Source organism: Xenopus tropicalis, chromosome 1 (assembly GCF_000004195.4).
Source record: "Xenopus tropicalis strain Nigerian chromosome 1, UCB_Xtro_10.0, whole genome shotgun sequence".
Taxonomy (NCBI): Eukaryota; Metazoa; Chordata; class Amphibia; order Anura; family Pipidae; genus Xenopus; species Xenopus tropicalis.
Genome location: NC_030677.2, coordinates 59,719,040 through 59,741,327, shown reverse-complemented (window position 1 = coordinate 59,741,327; position 22,288 = coordinate 59,719,040). Strand labels below are relative to the sequence as shown.

Below are 22,288 nucleotides of genomic sequence, written 5' to 3'. Positions count from 1 at the left end.
AGACTTCTCTTTATGGCCCCAATTCCAGCTACAGTATACCAGATTACACCTCAAGGCTGCAAGGTCACAAACCCTGTTATTTTTTCATTAATAATTATCCTACGGTAGAGAATAAAGAAGCTTGTACTCCAGCAGCTTTGAAGATAATGCCAGTTTCAAGTCAAGGTTAAAATTGTAAACTGGAAAATTAACATCTTCAGAAAGCGAAAGCTTGATTATACAAACATCTATTAATATTTATGCCAAAACAAAGCAAAGGGATGAAACAAAAGTATAGGAGCACTGAAGAGTAAGATTTTTTTTTATTCTCACTACTTAAAAGCGTTCAACATTTTTAGAAATGCTAGTGCTTTTAATATACCTTTTACGATTATCTTTGCGTTACTCTCTTAACACATTTGAATTAGCAAATGAGAAGGTATTCTTAATGGTTCTAATTATCTGGCTCTTATCTTCTCCCTCCCCAGATTTGTTCTGATATTGAGTTCCACTACTGCATTCCAATAACCATATTACAGTCCTAGAACTGAGACTAATGAGACAATTGATCTTAAAGTTCTCGGCTGTCATTTAACTTTAGGGATTTTCGGCTGCAGCTTGCACTCACAACTGTTCCATTTTCACGCGACTGCATTTCACAGATGGTGAAAATAAAATGAATTTCATAATATATTATCTAAAGCAACCACAACATTTAGAGTAGTGTTTATATTACTCAATTGCCAATCCAGGCAGTCTAAGTTTATCCAACATTTGTTTCAGAAATTGAACCATTGCAATGGAATAACCTTATCTTCAATACTGTACAAAAATGAAGATGTAAGAAAGGTTCCCTAAGAATAATATCAAGGGCTAAGATGAAAAATGATTAGGAGATTTAAATGGATATTTCCAAAATCTATATTTATTATTTTGGCTGGTATGGGAAAGTATATCTCTGATTCAGCCCGTTAGGTATAGATTGCCTATAAAAGAAAAGGATAAAAATACAACAGCCCTGTGATACTATACTACTGGGATCCTAGATATCTTTATAACACAGTATGACCACAAGAGTTATGACAAGATTAGTGATTCTCTCTCTCAGATGCTCAGTGGGAGCCATTATGAAGGGACCACATACTTTGCCCATAATTCTACACTTTTTGCCAGCACGATGCATCTGTGAGATAAAAAGTATCTGCTCAAATTGGAATTCTGTGGAAAGATTAATCTAAAATATTTGTATTTATCTCTTTTGTTAGTTGGTTGCTTTCATTTGGCTTGTTATATTCATGGTTATATCCTTTGATGAAGGGAAGGTTTGCAAACCTAGTTCAGGCTTCAGTGCCTGTTTTACTGCTCTCTCCGTTTGTGTCACTAGAAAAAACATTTTTCTACATGGGATAAACTACTTCAGCATCTCAAGCTGAACATAGAGTGTCTAAACTGAACTCCTGGCACTAGGAGGACTTCTGCAATGTCATTTTTCTAGGGTTAATAGGGTATTAGCAGCTGCCTAGGTGCTTCGCACAGGACAGGTAACAAATAAAGTATTTTATTGTAACAAAATGGAACTGTTTCTTCTGGCCCTCGGGTGCCCCTTGACAAATACGGCCCTGTTGGAGTGACAGGTTCAGGGGAGCTTTGAATTATACTTCATGACCTAAAATAGAAAGTCCTGCAAAACAAGATTTTTCGCATTTTAAACTTGGGTTTAAAGAATATTAGATTCTAGCAACAACTAGTGATGAGCGAAATGGCAAAAACATAGCTACTATATGACTTTGAGGTGACTGCATAGGCGGTGGGTGAATTTTGTGCTTGGGAAGGCTAAAGATGGGCCATACATAGACTGAACTACAGCTAATGTGAGACTTCGTGGATTCGTTGCTGGCTTAAAAAAAAAAAAAAAGAACCTCACAACTACCTCTTGTGGTTCACACTGACATCCAGGAAAACTGTGCAAAAGTGCGAGTTGGAGGGCTTTTTTCACCCTGAAATGTTTAAGATGTAAAAGAATTTATACACTCACTTCTGTGAGGGGTTCTCTATCTATTTGTGTTTTAGTTAGTTTTATAGTGAGAACGGCAGTGGGTAATGACATCCCAGGCACATTATATACAGCCATATGCAATCGGTATTTACAAAACCAGTGAGATGCAGTGGGTACAGATGGCAGATATTCAGGCATGCCCTTATACTATAACATTGACACTGAAACACAACATTGGTTTGTTTCCCAGCCATGAACTCATAAGGGCTCCACTGTAACTAACTAGAAATGAACAAAACAATGATAAAAATATAAAAAAAAAATCTACAAGTGCAAAAACTACCAAAAAAAAAAGAAAAGGACTAGAGAAAGGGTCAAAAGTAGGGATGAGCAAATTTTTTCACCAGGCATGGATTTGCAGCAAATGTGTGACAAATGTGTTTCGCAAATTTTTCGCTGTTTTATGGTGAAGCAAAACAGGACAGATTTGCTCATCACTAGTCAAAAGGAAATTACAGAAGCCAGGTTACAAAAAAAATTATTTAATTTCAGCTAGTGAGTCCGTTTTAGAACATATTTATAGTAATGTATAGTAACTGTGGGAGTGGCATGAAATGTGCAGCAAATGTACAGAGCTAGTGAGGATTTTACAGTAGGTAGGTCTACAGCCTACAGAACCTTCATAGCAGTCTTACTTTCTGCAGTCCTGCCTACATCTGTGGCTTGATTGGTCAATTTCGCTGTCTGTAAAGAAAGCTGCACTCTGATTGGAGAAGCCACAAGATGAAAGATTCAGTCAAAATGCAGCTGATTACAACAGAACTGGAGCTTGCAGGAATGCACGAACCTACTTAGATGTTAAAGTAGCAGCGCAGATAAAGTCAAGTACAGAGTGAGTTTTTTTTTCTAATGTGCTAGGGAGGCTTAGCCCCCCACCCTAGCCTTATTGAAAATCTGCCTATGGGCGACTGCAACTTTTTTGGCACATACACTACTTTTTTGAAGCAACCACGGTTTTCGCAGCAGCTTCGTGGAAAAAATTCGCCAGTACCAAAATATGTAGCGAATCCATGTCTGGCGGAAAAATGTTATCATCACTAGCAACAACCCTGACATAACGGTTTACATATTTTAGCATTTGTTTAATTGTTGCTGCAGAAATAAAATCAAATCCAAATTGAGACACCATCACTATGTACAGTAGAACAGATCTGGGAAAAGGCCACACAATACACTGACATTTTTTTCAGTAATATTGGTTATATAAATGATGCAAATGAAGGCATAAGTCTGCTACATTGGGCAGAGTAATTGAATTAAGGTTTCTGTAGCCTAGACCAGAATTTCCTGGGATGCATCTCAGAAGGCTTTCAAAGTGGCCAATATAGTGACCTGCATTAGGTTACACAGGGTTGAAAAAAGACCAGAGTCCATAAAGTTCAACCCTTCCAGTGAAGTTCAAATGTCTGCATTTTCCATTAGATGCTCCCTTTCTTCTTATATTAGCGTTACTAGAACTCATTTTGTATGTCTGCAAATAGCTAGGAAGAATATTGTGTCTACTGCAAAAGAAAAAAAAAATCAATTACCTTTAAAAGTAAATAAATACTACGTCAAAATCAATAAAATGCAGCAGAGTACCTGAACTCAGTATAAGAATAGTACAGATGAAAAAAGTTGAATGAGAAAATTCCAATATATACACAGATTCAGGGATTAGGTTCAGGATTAACAAAACCCACATGAATAAGTACTGCGGTGCATTTAGAAGGCAGTCATACTGATCCCTCTGTTCAGTGCAAGGACACCAGCAGTTTCACAAGTGAGATGGGCCACAACTCTCCTTTTGCTTCTATTGAGCTCCAGTGACCCAAATCAGCAGGTCAGTCCAATCTGACCCCAATCTGGATAATCCTATAGTAAGGCTGTGTATGGCTCCTAAAGAAAGGAAACTGTTTATTGGTTGCTTTAAATTTGCTTCTGTGGATTAAACACCCTGAGTGACTATGAGTACCAAGCACTAGAGGTAAAATGAGCAAGGCTAATATAAGGCCTGGATTTATAGATTATTCCCAACTAGCCTTAACAGGTTTGGAAGTGGAGAAAGGAGGAGGTAGCAGATTCCTGTTAGGATTACTGATAAGGGTGATTTACAAAAATCTCCAATAGCTTACCTGAAACACACAGCAGAAATTCACCATACAACCAAGTATTTGAATTTAGTCAGTCACTGACAAGATACACTGGGGGTCATTGATAAAGACCGGGCAAATATGCACCTGGGCAGTAACCTATAGCAACCAATGGTTAACCTTTTTCATCCAGCTGCAAATACCTGATTGGTTGCTATGGGTTACTGCTCAGGTACAAATTTGCCCAGTAGTGATGAGTGAATTTTTTTGCCAGGCATGGATACGCAGTGAATTTCCACAGTTCGCCATTGGCAAATAGTTTTGCAAAACTTCCGTGAAAATTTGCTGCGGAAAAATTTGATGCGCAGAATTTTTTTTGTGCGTCAAAAAAAGGCACGGTTGCGTCCAAATTGTGCGTGGTGGCGTCAAAAAAGCGTGGGCAACAAAAAATAGACGCCGGATACAAAAAAAAATAGACGTGGGCGACAAAAAAAAAATTGCACAACAAATGCGTTTCACGAATTTTTCATTGTTTCGCGAAATTTATGGCGAAGTGAAACGGGACAGATTCACTCATCACTATTGCCCAGTATTTAGAAATGACCCTCAATGAATAAACAAAAAAAAATAAACTGTTTAAGTCAATCAGTCCTTACATTTAACAATAATAAACAAATGGAATCTTGAAAATAATGTTGCTGTCCTTTTTTACTACTTTAACCAATTACAAAATATAGTACAAAAACAGGTAGACTCACAGAATGCTTTTATAGGTGTGCTATATATGCAAGGTTGCAAAACATGAACCTTACTACCAAATAGATCCTAGAAACAAATTTAACACCACAATTACCTTGCCAGTGATTCTGTACTTTATAGGCTTTAGGCAATGACTGGACAGTCAGTCAAGCACAAATAGAAGGGAAAAATGTGATACTGTAAGATATTTTATCAGATGAAAGGGATATAAAAAGGTATATGAATAAAGCACTTGCCCCTGAGAAAGAGTTCAATTGGTTTTGCAGTTCTCTCTTTATCGGAAATACAAAGTAGTAGCTATCTCCATGTTAAAGGAGGATTGCTAACCAAAATTTGAGCCCTGCACAAAACAGAAAGCCCTAGTATGCCTATCACTCTAATCTGTTCCTTCATGCTGAAATCCAGCTGCAAAACAGTTTTTCTCTTTCTTCATAATTTGAAATTCTAACAAGGGAGGAGGGACTAAATTTGATGCACACCCTAAGCATCCCCAATGTATATGCCATGCCAGTAGTGATGAGCGAGTTAGTGAAACAGCAAAAAATGTCTGAAATGCAGCTATCACATTACTTTTTTGCTGCGACTGGGACGTTCTTGATGTGACTGAAAGAACTAAACGTATTACTAGATTTTTTCATGATGCCAGGCATGCACAGGCTTTCCTTTACGAGATGAACTTGGGTATGCCAGCTCACCCCTTTAAAAGAGACACACGTGAAACATGATGCTGGCAGTTATTTTAGATGCAAGTTTCATGGTGGCACATAAATTAGTGCAGTCTGCAGCACGCATCTGCGTTAATTGTTCTTAAGCCATGTAGCATGTGTCTGGTTTTAGAAGAGGGGGGACACAGCAGTCACAGGTGCTCTGGGATGATAGTCATGTTTAATTGACTCAGATTCAGGGGTTATATATTTTAACATTGTGTTCAGAAGGGGGGCACATCATAAATACACAGAGACAACAGAATGTAGAATATAATGCAATAGAATTAATTTTCTGCAAAGTTACCCTTTGCTGTGATCTTTATTATATGCCATGTGGGGAAAAAGCCATTCAGCTTGGATTCAAATGTAAAGCAAACTTGGCTGTATACAAACTCACCTGTATATACAAATATACATTTAAAGAGATTCTTTATCCTATATCTGTCATAATATTGGCTTTGCATGCTATTTATACTTTTGCCTTATGCTTTTACATGCCCTATCTGATCCCCCATGTTCCTCTATCAGGGGGCTGCCATAATTATGCAGTAGGAGTCTGTTAGCATTAGAAGCTGTAACTGACAGGCTGAGAAGGGAAGCAAAACATGATCAACATGACCTATAGGTAACTTTTTAAGTACATTCATATTTTGAAAAGTAGTTCTTTAGTATATCACTTTAAGTATAGCTTTTGCAAAGGAATCATAACTCCACAGCGCCAAGACTATATTGCAAAATATAATGATTTATTTATTAGCTAATAAATAAATCATATTAAATAAATCATATACACATTTGACATATTAAAAAATCACAAGAACATTAAACACAAATAATTAAGGGAGCTCACCTACATGTGGGTTAATACCATAATGTTCCGCTATTAGATTTTTCTTTTTTCATGAACATCTCTACCTTAAAAGTCAATAGAAAAAGATTTTTCTTTTCTCTGCTTATTCAGCTGCAGCTAGAAAACACTCCCTGCTAGTTATATACTGTGGGAATGGATCAACAGAGCAGCACAATCTCCTACTGACACAGGTGAGATGCTGCAGGTGTAGCTGCTCAGGGAATGTGCCCACTCATAGTCACATGGTGTATCTGCATGGAGCTGCAACCTCTGATTGCATAGGGTGGGGCTTGCATATCAATACAATTATAAATTTGAATTATTGCCATGTTTTCCCAAAATGTATTTATCCATATACCATGTTGTTCTTGCCCAGTTCTATTTAAATCATATAAAGTGTAATAGGTCATACCCAAGATCCCAATGGAACAATTACAGAAATTTTAAAAGGCTTAGTCACCTTAAAATTAACTTTTACTATAGTGTAGAGAATTAGTAATTTGTCGTTTCATTTTTTTTTCAAATTTGTTATAATAAAAAAAAATAATGTAAAAATGAAGCTTATAGTGTAGAGAATTAGTAATTTGTTGTTTAATTCTTTTTTCAAATTTGTTATAATAATAAAAAATAATGTAAAAATGAAGCTTTATAGTCAATCTGTTGTTTAGTTGCCAGGGTAATTGACCGCAAACAAGACAGTATTTTCAGATGCAGGCTGCAAAGTGCCAGAACAGGAAGGATAATCATTTAAAAACCCTAAATAAATAAATTATGACCAACTGAAAGTTTGCTTGGAATAAGCCCATCTATAACATACTAAACATTAATATAACTTTATTTTAAGAATTTAACCCAATTTAAAAAAAAAATAGGTTTAGTACATTTGAAAATAAATATATGTAAAGTACAGCGTGCAGGCCTAAAGTGAAATCTTTGTAGTAATACATTAGGCATTCTGCTCATGGTTTGCCCTGGCTTTAGGATTACAAATACAGAACAATACTGCAATGTGTAAGAACATTATCCAACTTTACAATTTTTTTGCCATAAGATTTTTTAACAAATCCTCCAAATAATGCATGTTTGTACCAATTAGCCCTGCCCTGTCTACATCTGTGTATTGGTTGGCTTATCTGTCAAGAGAGCTGTGCTCTGATTGGAGAAGCCACAAGAAGAATGATCCAATCAGAGCACAGCTGATTACAACAGAACTAGAGCTTGCAGGAATGCAAGAAGATTTCCTGATGTTAAGGTTTCCAGAGCAGTGCAGAAGAGGGATTTTTTCAAGGCACCAAGCAGGTTTAGGGGGGGCCTTAGTCTTCTCTATACTTATTGAAAATCCTCCTATGAAAGTAGCAGTGAAAAAAATAGTCGCTGCTAGAAAATCAGCACGAAGAAACATCTATTGATTTCAAAGTGTTTTGTAAATTTTTGCTTTTTTTCCTGCGGCTTTGCAAATTTTTTGGCAAAGCAAAAAGGGAGAGATTCGCTCATCACCACCCCTCGGCCATCACCTGAATTAACTGCTCTTGCAAAACAAAATATCTCATTGAAGTAAAACCATTTGTAGGGATTATAGATTTGAATGTATGCATTAAAGTGATACTGACACTAAAAAACAACTCCTCAAAATATGAATGTACATAAAAAGTTGCCTATAGGTTGTGTTGATTGATTTTCACTGAGAGATTTGCTTTTGTAAGTAATTTTTACTTGAAGTTCCTAAACCTGACTGTTTTGCCAACCTGTCTGTCCCTTCTCAGCCTGTCAGTTATAGCTTCTAATGCTAACGGCCTCCTGCTGGACAAATATGGCAGCCCCCTTATAGGGGAACATGGGGGATCAGACAGGTAATATAAAAGCATTTGGCAAATACTTTTATGGCAAAAATGAAGGTCATGCAAAGACCATGTTATGATAGATGTAAAAAAAAGGTTTAATTTCTTGTGTCAGTATTTCTTTAAAGCTTTTAATATCCTATGAATACACCATACACATAGGCATGCTCCAACAATTGATTTCCCAAAGTGAATCACAAACCTTATATCTTATTGGCTCACTCAAGGGGTTATGTAATACAAGGCACTAAGTTTGCCCAGGACCAGTAACCCATAGCAACCAATCTGCAGGCAGCAGTTTAATGCTCCTGGACAAAGTTATTGCATTTTATTACATTTGGGGGTAAGAGTGGTACCATAAATGAATCATCAGTCAGTCCCAACGTGAACACATCCCTTAAATAAGCAACCACCAAGTGCTCATCTTTATTCCTATGTCCTATTGGAAGCATACAGAGCAGTTACTTTGCACTAAATACCTACACCAAGTTTTCCTACACCTATGGTCTGAGTGCCAGATTTTTACTAAGGCACCCAAAAGATGGTGTAGGTGTTCTGGTGGTTGCTCTGCATGCACAAAAATCTATAGAAGGGTCTGAAATATATCAAACAATTCCTTTAAATTACAAAATTAGGTAGTTATGGACTGTGAAACCCTGAACCTTTAATACATATATATATATATATATATATATATATATATATATATATATATATATATATATATATATATATATATATATATATATATATATATATATATATATATATATATATATATATATATATATAAAATATATGTTTACATATACCTATATGCTATCATTAACACTGATCACCAATTGTAGTGTTGTAAATTATTCAATATACACAAAAATACCATTTAGCTATACAAAGGGGTGTCACCATCTATTTCAAGAATCAACCCACAACACTGTGCATAATTTCATACACACAGAGACTGAACAGCATAAGGATGGCATGATCAAGCACATTATCTGTTAGTCACATTGTTACTGTATAGGTATAGAACTCTATAAAAAGAGACAAGAAAGCCTGAGTTTCTTTTGATAGAGGACTCAGTGCAGCTTGACAGGCGCAACGTTGGCACTTGTTCCGCCTCTTGACAACCTACCACACCACCCCTCCTATCCCTCCAATCCCAGAAGAATTACGCGGACACCAGATTTGGATGAAAAGGGGCGCAGAACATTTATTAACAACTGAAGTTTAATTTAAAACATACCATAAACAAATAGCAGAACATGAACATATGATAAACATATCAAACATAACATGAAAATATGATAAACATATCATGAACATATGATACGTTTGTATAACAAACAACCATAACAATCCAATAACTGCGCAATGCCACTATAGCTGCCAGCTGCCATTCTAGCCCGGGACCACCTACTCATCAACAAACTCACTTCCTGATACACCTCCTTACCCCTGAGGTGCCAGGCGTGCCAACCACCAATAACCATGCAACCATTGGTTCCCTTACTTAATTTTTACTTTTCTCCTTTAATGTTTAGATTATTTTTTAGTAGACTTTAAGTATGGTGATCCAAATTATGGAAAGATCCCTTAAACAGTAAAACCACAGGTCTTAAAAATTCTGTAAAACAGGTCCCATACCTGTATATGTTTCTCCATCAATTGCAAGCATTGATCATTTCTTCTCTATCTACTGTATCTCTACTTACATATAAATATTACAGGGAAATGCTGAGAAACTATAAATACCTCTTAGCTTTCTGGGGCTTTTTTGTTTTTTTTTTACTACAGTATATTCTCTAGGCTTTCCCCTACAGGAATAACATGTGAGATATGAAGGGAGAAGCTAAGGATGATGTGGCTATTTGTATATGCGGAGCATCTTATCTGCAGCAATTCTGTGTGTGTTTTGAAGCACCAGTAACAGTTAGAGTGTGTAATGGTGCAGAACCATCCGCTAATGGTACAGTTGGGCAGCTTGATTTCATGTCACTTTCATTTCAAAGTATGGAGCCAAGACATCTGGGATTCAGGATGATCAGGCAAATACATTTATCAAGCATGCAGTAAGTACAGTTCTTAAAATAGCCAGAGCTCAGTGTGCAGAATAAATAGCGAATTCGAACACCAGGTTTAGCCAGGATCCTCACTGAGAGGAAAGACAAAACAATGATGACAATATTTCTCTGATAGGCTCTAACAATGCTGACCCAAACAGAATAACTCACTTAAATCCAATAGCCAATAATCCAATAACTGATCAGTTGTTTCTGGAGCAGTGGTGCAGTGGCTGACATGTTTGGGTTTGGGGCAGGTTGTGACGAAAAGACAATTGAACTCCAATTAAGGGTAAAGACAGATAGGGGCGATTAGTCTTTGCAATTTTTAAATCCAATTGCGGCGACTATTCAGCGACATGTACCGCATGGTCACGGCAACTCATATATTTTGTATGGTGGTTATCGCCGGGATTAGTCACCGCAGCTGCGTTTTTAGTTGCTGTGACTGGGTTTTCTTAAAAGTTGCGGCAACTAACTGCGCCATCTGTCTTTGGCTAAGGGACTTCACTGCAGGGTTCAGGTTAATCTCAGTTAGACAGCAATAATCTTAACTAAATTATAGTGATAAGCGAATCTGTCCTGTTTTGCTTGGGCAAAAAATTTGCGAAACTGTGAAAAATGCGCAAACAGCAAAAAATTAGCAAAACACGGCTTTTTGACATGCCAAATTTTTGCGCCGTTTTGCAAAAAATCCATGAAATTTAGAAATTCACTGCAAATCCATACCTGGTGGAATATTTCGCTCATCACTACTAAATTATAGTTAGGAAAATTAAATAAAGGAAATGAAATTTAAAGGGACATTTACAAATGCAGCTCAGAGAACAAAGTGCAATTTTTGGCTGCAAATCATGTTATTTTCCCAAAATCAATTCATCCACAAGCTGATATGCTGCCCCCACTATTGTGCCTGACACATCAAAATAACCCAATTGCATGTGAGCCTTTTTGTGAATTGGAGCAAGTTTTAGTCAAAATGTACAGTATATAGAGTAATTGCATGTGATCCTTTGGCTGCAGTCTGGTGCAGTCTTGGCATTTTTGCCAAAACCAGGGTGGCGGTAATTCCAAGGTTCCATAACTATGGGGCATTTCTGGGGTCTATGCTGCCCTGAGGCTGCCTCTCAAATGCTTACCTTTCCGAGCATCGCAGAGGTATGAGGGGGGCCGCATTGCTTGTGCAGAGGGTTCAGCTGCACTTAGTATGGGGAAGGGCTGTGTAAGTGAAGAAGATAGATAATGGCAATTTGGCTGACCAATCAAAGGTTGGCTTAGCTGTTCACATAACTTGAAGGCGGTGGAAAAACCCAGAATACTGTGCAGTGTAACAGAAGATTTGATGATGCATTTGCTAGTTTGATCATTAGATAGCCTGTAACTGATAGATCATTGCTGGACTTACTTAGGCAACTTAGGGCAGATTAAAACTGCTTGGCTGCTAAGTAAGCCCCTCCTACTGTCACATACATTTCATAGACAGTCAGGGACAGCTCTGCTGCATGCAGATTCTAACTGGCTTCTCTGGCTGCTCCAAGCACCCTACTCCTAGGGGCACATTTACTAACCCACGAACGGGTCGAAATGAGTCCGATTGCGTTTTTTTCGTAATGATCGGTATTTTGCGATTTTTTCGTATTTTTTGCGATTTTTTTCGGCGTCTTTACAAATTTTTCGTTACCAATACGATTTTTGCGTAAAAACGCGAGTTTTTCGTAGCCATTACGAAAGTTGCGTAAAATGTGGCGATTTTTCGTAGCGTTAAAACTTGAGCAAAAAGTTGCGCTTTTTTCGTAGCGTTAAAACTTACGCGAAACTTCGCACCTTTTAAGTTTTAACGCTACGAAAAAGGCGCAACTTTTCGCGTAAGTTTTAACGCTACGAAAAAATCGGGCGATTTTACGCAACTTTCGTAATGGCTACAAAAAACTCGCGTTTTAACGCAAAAATCGTATTGGTAACGAAAAATTCGTAAAGACGCCGAAAAAACGCAAAAAATACGAAAAAGTCGCAAAATGTTCGTTTTCAAGTCGGAACTTTTCCAATTCGGGTCGGATTCGTGGGTTAGTAAATCAGCCCCCTATTGTTGTGTTAAACTGTATTACACTTTCCAGTTGCTGTGGAATGCAGACATGAGGTGAGACTCCATGGTCAGCTTGGTTTCCCTAACCAGCAGAGCTAAAACATGGGACATGTATCATTGCAGGGACTCCTATACATGAAGAATATTGCTCCTTCATGTACATTCTCTGTGATGTCAGGCGGGACTTCAGTTCCCAGAATCCTTAGCTAGCCAGTAATTTAAACATTTTACTATAATAATTTTACATCACTGACCCAGTTACAACCAACCACTGAAGAATAAATCATGTGCTGAAACCTATATTAATGTCTCCTTTTAATTTGTAATTGTGTTTTGATGCAGTTCAGACAGAAATGGGGACAGAACATAAAACAGGGATATTTAGATAAATATGAAGATTTTTGCTGCATCACCCTTTCTTTCTATTTGTACTCTTACCCAGTCAAAATTATTTTTTTTCCATCACTGATGGCCATCTCATCCCTTTTCTAACATCATTATACCTAAGCACCCCACTGTATTATTATTCTTTCCTACTCCAAACCTTCTTTGTTCCATATGTCTTTTTGCTCCTCCTTCTACCAAAATATTATTTTTTCCTTACCACCCATCTATACCTTTCCCTCTCCTGTCCCAACTGCATTGCCTGTTGTGGTGTAGCTATTAAATAGCTTTCTCTTGTGGTATTATTTACTACACCTATCCCAGGTTCTTTGTCACTAATACCTGTGGTACCTGCACAGGTACCTGACAATTTGTAATTAGGCTATACAGGTATGGGACCTGTTATCCAGAATGTTTGGAAACTGGGGTTTTCCTGATCTTTCCATAATATGGATCTCCATGCCATAAGTCTCTTAAAAAGTAAACCCAATAGAATTTTGCCTCCAGTAAGGATTACTGATATCTCAGTAAGGATCAAGTACAAGGTACTGTTTTGTTAACACAATAAAACAATGAAATTGTTTAAAAAATGTGCATTATTAATTTAAAATGAATTCTATGGGAGATGACCATTCCATAATTTGGAGATTTCTGGATAAGGGGTTTTCAGATTATGGATCCCATAGCTGCCACCCTAGGAACCCAACCTATGTTAGCCTGAGCGTGTAAAATGAAGTCTGTGCATGACATCATTTCCAATTACGCATGATGTCACTTCTGCTTACGTGTGACATCACCCCCACCACCAGCTCCAACTCTGGATTTACAAAGCAAGTCTTTGGTGGGTTTCTGGATAATGGATTCCATATAAAGTTGATTTAAATTACATTTGCTGTGCAAAAATAGTTTTAGGTTATTACAATTTTAGTTGGTAAGCTAGCTTATGGAGCTTATAGGGAATGGAGATTCATAAAACAAATACATTTTTACAACCTACATATATGAAAAATGGTAAAAAAATATATTGTGATATAGTATTATTTATTACTTTTTCTAACAAGGTTTAGAAACCCCTTCAATCTAACAGTACAGATAGCAATGATAAAAGACAAAGGTATGTGTTATTTTGCTGTTGAATTCATTATAGTTTTTTATTATCCTTTGTATAGGCTACAAGCAAGTTTATGATGTTGCTCCTGCTGCTTCTATGTCTGTGATATTCTATTATTCCTTAGTTCTGACTGGCTATACTCCTTGTGGTGTCAGGTCATTGCCAGGCCACTGAGCCGCCTTCCCTCTTGGCTCTTTGATAGAGAAGGGCAGAAGAGCAACTGACAGCAAGAAGGAAGGATAATTACAGTAAAGGTAAATGAAAATGGCAAACACCAGTATTATCTTAGAAGTTAGGGGGAAACAAAAAGTGAAACAGTTATACCACTACCTACTGATACTTTATTATTATATAGATTATAGATAGATTAATACTATGGATTTTTTAAATGGTATTGTGGCTCCTCCAGGGCTGGGCCAAGTCAGTTGGGTGCCCTAGGCAGCCCAGGAAGCTACGTTGCTGCCCCTTCCCCTGCACATGTGCAAATATGCACGTAAACGCAGTTCCGCACACTGCCTACAAGACCAAGGTAAACGACAAGGGAACAAGGTCCCGGTTTAGAGGTAGGCAACATAAGAGATACATGCATTGCGACCCCCAACATTTGTACCATAGGCACATGCCTGTTCTGCCTACCTCTAGCTCCAGCCCCGAGTTGCCCTGTTACTGAGCAACTATTTTGTATATTTAAGAAGCCCTACATTGTTGGAGGTTTTCCATACACCCTTATTCTAGCAAGAATAGATGTTCTGTTTGGTTTAGATTATTTGGGTTATAAGCAAAGTTTTCCTTGCCCCTGCTACCCAAAGAAATCAATCAGCAATTATCTTCTCACGATCAAGTGTGGCATACACTAGCAATTTCATTTTTTAGGTGCAGATTTTCAGTTTGATATATTCCATGCCATCTACTCACTACACTGGTCAGGAAGAAACACAAGGATTTTTGAATATCTGTATAAGGAATTGTGAATTGTATGAGGGCACAAGCTGCTTGTTAAAAGAATTCCCTAACTTACTTTATTTATCAATTGCTTTCCACTTTGGGATGCAGTGATTTGGAACAACTGACATGATTTGTGCTACTTACTTGTCCATTTGCAATTCTGCTTAATAGCTTATCTGGCTTTTCTATGTAAAATTGATATAACTCCAGGAGCATTTGTCAGTTTAATTGGCTACTTCCAAAACGTCACATCAAAATGTTTCTTTGCTTGCTTGAACGTCTAAGACAGCGCATGTAGTTAGGGCTCTTTAATTATTAAGTAAAATCATAGGATGGAAACTGCGACAAGCAAAAACAGAGAAGCAGGTGACTGCTGTTTTATGGCAATTTGTGCAGATATGCTTTTATATATAATGTAAAAGCTTTGTAATGGAACATGAGAGATAGATCATTTGAAATGGATCAATTCGGCTCTGATTTTCTGACATGCCTTATAGCCATAGTAAAAATGTGGAATATATTTTCAGTAGCTTAATATCACGGGGGTAACATAAATATAAAAAACAACTCAAGCAGCGGTATACACGGGTAACAGTTTTCAAAGTGTCATCAGATCTTTGGCTTGATTTGGTCAGAAACATGAAATAAGGAAAATATGGGGGGTCACATGTTAAAGCACTAAGAGGCATTTATTATGCTGTGTAAAAAACGGCGAGAAAATTTGCCACACATCGCCAGGCTTCGCCGTGTAAAAATGGCGTAAAATCTGCATAATTGTTTTACGCGTTTTTTCTTCCACCGGGACTTATGGAAAATAACGGTGTAATATCCGGCGTAATATCCGGCGTAATATCCAGCGTTCAGATGGAGATCTTTTCCATTTATTTTACACAGCTTTTTACTCCATTTTTTCGGCGAATTAGTTTTAAACAGCATAATAAATACGCCCCTAAGTGTTAGAGCACTAAAGGTTGCAAAACTGTGTATCTTAGTGGTTATTCAAAGAGCATCTGGAACCGGGGTCTGACACACAAGTTAGGGGATGGTAGTGCCTATGTGCCTTCCCCTTCTCCTCATGAATACAACACTGCCGAACACAGGCAGCACTGTGTTCATAGTACACACGCAATTAATTTTTCTGTAGAAATTCAAGAAAGGGCAGGAAAACTTTTCTTCCATTTTTTGCATTTTGCAACCTGCCCTGCCATTGGTCAATGGTACTGTTACACAGCGCCCCACTGGCAATTAAAAATCAGGGATTTGAATATCACAACACTATTTATTAAAACAGTATTAGTTCCTCAAAGTTCAAACCTCATGCCACATCAAATTTCACTATAATTAGTGATGAGCAAACTTTTTCGCCAGGCATGGATTCGCTGCGAAATTCCGCATTTCACCATTGCCAAATTTTTTCACAAAACTGCTGCAAAAATTCCCCACAACAAAAAATTTGCTGAGAAGAAACACCCATTGATTTTAATGTATTTGGAGCGAGAAAAAAGTTGCAGCATTCATCATTGAATGTTTCAGCAGTTTCACAAATTTTCCTGAAATAGGACAGATTCGCTCATCACTAACTATAACCACAATAGCTTTCTTTCCCATTGTAAAAAGGTACGCTTATCAAGAAGGGGTAAGGTTTAACAGGGTGCCTCAGGGGGAGGTGGGGGCACATGGACTTTCACTGTTACACATCCTAGCTTTCACTTTATTTAAAAGACAGAAGCCGAGTGTGCCTGGGAAGCACTAGGCAACTCTGTACTGCCCCCCTTCCAGCAATTACACCCATGCTCATAATAAATGTGCTAAATAATGACTAAACCATAAAAGTTATTGGTAAATTGACCATAGTAATTACAAAAATATTCAGGTATAGAATCTGTTATCTGGAATTCTTGGGACCTGGGTTAAAGGATCTTTCTGTAATTTGGATACCTTTAGTCTGATAATATTCATTTAAACATTAAATAAACCCAATAGAATTATTTTGCCCCCAATATGGATTCATACAGCTTAGTTACCATCAATGGCAATGTTTTATTATTACAGAATTCTTTGCTTAAAATGGACTCTATAAGAGGTGTCCTTTGATGGATATGGGGTGCAAAGTCGCACCCCTTATAGGCAATACACTTACCACTTGCACACGTTTTCATTGCCTGTGCTGTTGCTCTTACAGTGTTCAGGCTATATCATATTTAACTAGATTGTGTGGTTTCTGCGGATTGTTAATCCTATGGGTCAGTAGTGTATAGTACATTGTAAGATGATATGGATAAATTACTTTAAAAGACTAACAATAAACTAAACTCAGAGGTCAATTAAAAAGAAATCTCTGTATTGTAATGTTAATTATAATGCACTTATTTACACAGCAATGTTCAACAGCAAATTCCTTAGTTCTTATATAGAAAATGGCTCTAAATATGAAGCATAAAACACAATAATTAGTCATGCAGTATATCTATGACTTCTCTTGCTACTGTTTTCTATTTTTCCCACCCTTTGGATGCTACTTTTGAACTCGCAAATAAATCAGAACGATTCAACTCCCTGAATGATAGCACCCAAGGCTTGTTGTTATAATTTATTCCTAAGTAATTGAAAGCTATCAACGCATAATAAAATATACATGTTTAATGAAGTACTTACTTTTAGCAGCCAGCATTCATGGTGCATTCTGATTATTTACTAAGTTACTAGCCTAACCTTAATGCAATTTCCATTTGATCCTTTACAATGTTTAAGTGAAGATGTCATAAATAAAATAAGCAGCTCTTATTGTAAAACCATTTGCAATAAACATTTATAAAACCATTTTAATATTGTAATGTTAACTTTTTACAAATGGGCAATGAAGCAAGGAATACTTAGCACCTCATATACTGTATCTATGCATGTATGGGACCTGTTAACCAGAATGCTAGGGACCTGGGGTTTTCTGGATAAAGGGGCTAAAAAATCATTAAGACATTAAATGAACCTGGTAGGATTATTTTGCCTCCTATAAGATTGAATTAAATCATAGATGGGATCAAGTAAAAGGAATTGTTTTATTATTACAGAAAAAAACATATGTGTATGAGAGATGGCCTTCCCATAATGTAGAGCTTTCTGGATAACGGGTTTCTGGACAACAGATCCCATACATGTAAATGATTGTACTAGATTGTAGGCTAGTTAAAAAAATATTAATGAAGAGACAATGAATGTGAGACAAAAAAATTCATAAAGACAGAAATCAAGATCTTTGGACTTTATGGGTAGATTTATAAAGTAATGGTACATTTCATATGGAGCAGTTACAATAGGTACTACTTAGTAACATTATTGACACTTGAGGATTTAAAATTCTATTTTGTCCACTAAAACAATAAACTCCAATTTGGAAAATAATTTTCTGAATCCTTCCTATTTACCTCAGGGAAAAAGGATTCAAATATATCCACGTTTTGGGCTTCTGTACCTGCCCAAGGCAACCACAGCCCCTTAGCAGGGAAGATATATATAGAATATACAGTACATGTGAGAGATAGCTCTTAGTACAAGTTGATCCAGGGACTGGTCCGATTGCCATCTTGGAGTCAGGAAGAAATTTTTCCCCTCTGTGGCAAACTAGGAGGTTTTTTGCCTTCCTCTGGATCAACTAGAAGTTAGGCAGGTTATATATAGGCATTATGGTTGAACGTGAGCAACGTATGTCTTTTTTCAACCTAACTTACTATGTTACTATGTCACGATATAAGGATTATTAGTTAATATTTCAGATTATTAGTACATGGCAGCAGTGCAATTAGCATCAAGCCAGCCTCATTCCTGCTTGATAACTTTCAACAACCCCTACGTTTAGTTTCTCAACAGCTGCTCCCACTGCTTTACACTGAACATGTGCAGTGTCACTGGCACTCCTAACAAAATCCAAGATGGGGAGCTCCTGTGTCAACTTTCAAGGACTGGAACTTTACTACTATAGAGATACTGAACCTTTAGGCTGGTGTAATAAGTTCAGTATATAAAATATGGCATTTCCAGGCATATTCATTTTTAGGGTTTAGTTTTCCTATTAAATAACTTTCCACTGCTCAAAGCATTCACGCACATGACAGACTGAGTTAGGTATCTTCTTTGATAAATGTGTCAGTTCGTTAAAAACTTTCATGACTGTCAGGAAAGTTTTGATAAATCTTAAAATAGGTGAGACAGCTAGGGAAACCTTCTGGATTCCCCAGTTTGAACTATAAGCGATCTGCCCGAAAGACATATTGTGCAAAAAGCTGCTAAGAATATACCATCCCCTTTAGAACAGGCGTTTGTCTATATAATGCAAAGTATGTAGCTAAACTAGTCAACTGTGTCATTATTTGAATAATTTAAATTTTTTCAGATATGGCAAAAATAGTACAAACATATCTGAAAAAATTCAGAAAGCTCTGGGTTATTTGCCAAATGCAAACAAAGCAGGTACACCTTGGATCTACCAAACTATAAAATCTAATATTTTGAATAATAAAATATATTATATTTTGTGTTCATTATACCATTTATCTGCAAACACCACCATCAAAATTCATTTACAGAGTAGAATGTCATACATGGCAAGTAACTTTGATTCACAACTCAGCTTTCAATGTTTCAAATTATAAAATTTACATGGAAAACAGGGGCCTAGGAAAGTATGATGATTCCTGTATGAAACATCTCATTAATTCTCCATCATATCCTACTAATATGTACACTCTCCTTTTAATTAAAAAAAAAAACAAAAAACTGCCCAATTTGGTGTATTAAAATGATAAAACTCTCTTCTATGGCGAACTGAGAAGTTTTAATTGGTACAGTAAAGACAATTTGGATGAACCTTGGCTAAATCAAGGTGTAAAAAGGTATAAATCATTGCAAATTTACACAAATAAAGCTGCAGTTCAATTTACATTTCATGAATCACTGTGATTTATGCCGAAGCACTTGTAGGTTTATGCTTTTCCACTTGACAACGACCATACAGTAAATACAGTGAATAAAGATGCTCATAAAGCAGGGTTTTTTTTCAACTGAATGATGCATCTTACATTAAGAGTCTTCCTGATGCTGGGCAATTTGATTTTGCTCACATATGTTGAAATAGCCTTGGGCACAGTATAGAAGGCTGCTATATTACTAAGGCTTTTGCAGCTTTGAGGAAAATAACACTATCAAATAGCCCCTAATTTGAGAAATAAGATGTGAATAATTAGCTCTTCAGATCATTCACTGTACTGAGATTTAACAACTGAAGGATAGAGGTCAAACAGTAGAAAAATATGTCCTTGGCCAGAGCATGTCCCTGTCATTTTTTCCTCTTTTTATTGGTACCATATCAATCAAATAAATTGTGCAGCATTTACAGCTACTATGCAAGTATTCTACCCACAGATGCAACTACTAGAACAACGTTTTTGAATTATTATCAAGTGGTATGACCTATCTGTTAAGAAGGCAAGTTGCCAAATGTTAAAGCTGAAAATCGTGCTGGCATATGTTCTTTTTAGCAAAAATAGAATAGAGAGCATTTCATGCTTACAGAGATCGCACCCAAACAGTATAATGCAGCATTGAACTTAACTCCCACGTGCGTTGTGTATAGTGCTTTTGACTGTAGCCCTCTAGGCTACTAGAGGTATCACAGTTTTCTAGTCTGGTAAAATGGAGGAGTTTATGATTTTACATTGAAGTGACCCAGCACAGAGGCACAGTATTTCTCTGACATGCTCTTGGGAAGAAACATATACAACTAGACATGGAAATCACACTATTTTGTTTATTCTCATATACATACCTCTCCCCACTGCTCCATTTGAGTTTAAATTGGCGCCCACGTGAACGCTTGCGCGTGTGTGATTCGCGCATGCGCATGGGGGGGTGAAGGGGGGTTGGCCTCAGGGCACCCTGATGAGAAATCCGGCGCTGAATAGTGCAGTCAAGGTTTACATCCTAAAGGTTATAATGCAGGCTATAAATTCATACTGTGGAGTTGGACTGCCTTGAGCTACAGAATAACAACACCAACTTCTTGCATACATACAGTATTTTTTTCTAATAGACTAAAGACTAAAACATTTTAATTTACTGGTAGCCTGTAAACATAAGAGAAATGATAGAATATAGAAGTTTTAATCCTTCTAGATATTCAAATAATATGTTACACAAGTGAGGAGAATAAGGCCCAGCTACTGTTACAAATGGAGGAGGCTCTACAACTAGGTCATGTTGTTATTATGGGGGACTTTAATTATTGAGACATTGACTGAAGTAACGGGGTGGCAAAATCCAAAAATGCTAGTAGGTTTGTAAATATGCTAAATGACAACTTTTTATTTCAGACGGTTACTTACTAGGAATTATTTTCTTTTGGACCTGAACTCATCTCTAAAATTTGTGTGGGCGAGCATTTAGGAAGTAATGATCATAACATGGTCTCCTTTGAGATAATGCTGCAGAGACAGCTCTATAAGGGAGTAACTAAAACACTAAATTTTAGAGGTGCAGACTATAAGGGCCAGTATAAGGGCATCTCTGCAAATGGGAAAGGCTTTTCACAGTGTTAAGGAAGAAGGAAAATGGAATATCTTTAAAAAGTTGCTTAAGAAATATACAGGTCAGTATAAACCTTTATGGTTACAAAAAAGTATTAGTGTAAAGGGTGGTAAGAACAAAATGTGCTTTTAAAGCTTTCAAGTTAGCTGGGACAGCTGAAACTTTCATCAGGTACAAGGAAGCAAAAAAAGCATGCAAAAAGGAGCTAGGTGTAAAAGGAATCCAAAATGATTTTTTTAAACATGTAAATAGTAAAATAGTAAAAAAATTAAGCAAGAAGGGTTGGGACCCTTATTATCACAGGGGGGTCAGTTGGTTGATGATAACAGGGACAAAGCGGGAATTTTAAACTGTTATTTTTCATCTGTCTACACAACTGAGTAACCAGCTAATCAAGGCTTCCCTTTTAATATGCCCAGTTCTAGTAATATAACTACTGATGCGCAGGTCATTCAGGAGGAATTCAGAAGAGAGTTGAACATGTAAAGGTAGGAAAAGGTCCAGGACCGGATGGTATTCATCCCAACAAACATAGCTCTGTGATTGCCAAACCTCTTCAATTAATTTTTCAGGATTCACTGAGGTCTGGCATGGTTCCAAAAGACTGGCGATTTGCTAATGTGGTGCCAAAACAGGATCCCAATCTCAGTCTGAAAACTAAAATATCAGTGGATGTCATCGACTCGGACTTTGCTGAACCATTTGGCACAGTACTGCACAGAAAGTTAATGATAAAATTGAGGGATGTTGGTCTGGAACATAATAGTGGACAGAGAACTGGCTGAAGGATAGATTTCAGAGAGTGGTGTTAAATGGAACATTTTTAAATTGGACCAGGGATGTTAGTGGAGTACCGCAGGAGTCC

At 37.0% G+C, this 22,288-nt stretch overlaps 1 protein-coding gene across 5 annotated transcripts in view; it reads right to left on the bottom strand.

Annotated features, from left to right (window-relative positions):
- Window positions 1-6,668, bottom strand: part of inpp4b (inositol polyphosphate-4-phosphatase type II B) — a 351,939-nt gene extending 345,271 nt beyond the window's left edge. For 2 of the 5 annotated variants that reach the window (XM_031895514.1, XM_012955594.3), the window contains exon 1: window positions 6,424-6,668. The gene's annotated coding sequence lies outside the window, so the exon portion shown is untranslated. The remainder of the gene's footprint in view (window positions 1-6,423) is intronic. The other 3 variants (XM_012955592.3, XM_012955591.3, XM_031895513.1) reach the window with 2 other exon arrangements.
- Window positions 6,669-22,288: the final 15,620 nt, after the last annotated feature.